Source organism: Amphimedon queenslandica, unplaced genomic scaffold (genome assembly GCF_000090795.2).
Source record: "Amphimedon queenslandica unplaced genomic scaffold, v1.1 AMPQUscaffold_13391, whole genome shotgun sequence".
NCBI classification, from domain to species: Eukaryota; Metazoa; Porifera; class Demospongiae; order Haplosclerida; family Niphatidae; genus Amphimedon; species Amphimedon queenslandica.
This window is the reverse complement of record NW_003546373.1, coordinates 100,837-101,670: the sequence shown is the minus strand read 5'-3', so window position 1 is coordinate 101,670 and position 834 is coordinate 100,837. Positions and strand designations below refer to the sequence as shown.

The window sequence follows — 834 nt, the reverse complement described above, 5'->3', positions numbered from 1 at the left end:
ATGGACTCATTGAACTGTATTCTGTAATATTACTGGAGTACAGCATGTATGGTATGCCATGGAAAATAATATTATTGAACACATACATGTACAGTAGTTATGGTGTTGACAAGTTTGAAGCTGTGGAAGCAAGTCATGGTAGCTGTAGAGGAAAGAAAAGAATAAAGAACTGACAGTTGTCCACATCTTGTCTACTCTCCCACTCCCTTCTTCTTCCTTTCTCTTTTCCTTTGTCTTTTACCTATTACATTGTATATCTCCTTTTCTTTCATTTACTCAATTTTAGCTTTAACTCTAGAGTCGTTGAACTGATAGTCCTGGATGAGACACTGTATATACCTGATACAAACAAAAAGTAAATAACTACAGGACAAATTCAAAAAGTGCTTATAGATCTACACTAAAGCTAACTCTGCACACATAATAAAGGATTCACTATCATTATACCCATCATTACCTGTAAGTATATGTTTGATGTCTTATTGGTCTCCTCCTAGCCACAGGTTTCCTATACATTTGTACTTCCTCTTCTCTCTCCTCCTGTTCTATTTAATAACAGGTGCTCAGGTCAACGTACTAAGGGAATATCTCTACAGTACATAATACATATCATATCAGTAGATATCAGTATGATTACAATACAGCACATGACTTTTAAAATTCATAAAAAATCCAATTTTGATTCGAATCAGCTCAAACTCAATAAACAACATTTAAATGTATCAAAAATGTAATAAAATGGAGAATTTTTTCCTTTTCACTTTTGATAAAGTTTGGCCCAAGACCCTGTACTACAGTACAGTGACTTTGGTAAAAATTCATAAAAATCAAAAT

At 33.2% G+C, this 834-nt stretch overlaps 1 long non-coding RNA gene across 1 annotated transcript in view; it reads right to left on the bottom strand.

Annotated features, from left to right (window-relative positions):
* Positions 1–481: 481 nt before the first annotated feature.
* LOC109582307 (uncharacterized) overlaps positions 482–834 on the bottom strand; it is a 3,855-nt gene continuing 3,502 nt past the window's right edge. The window contains exon 9 of the long non-coding RNA XR_002185019.1: positions 482–590. This is a non-coding gene — a long non-coding RNA (uncharacterized LOC109582307). The remainder of the gene's footprint in view (positions 591–834) is intronic.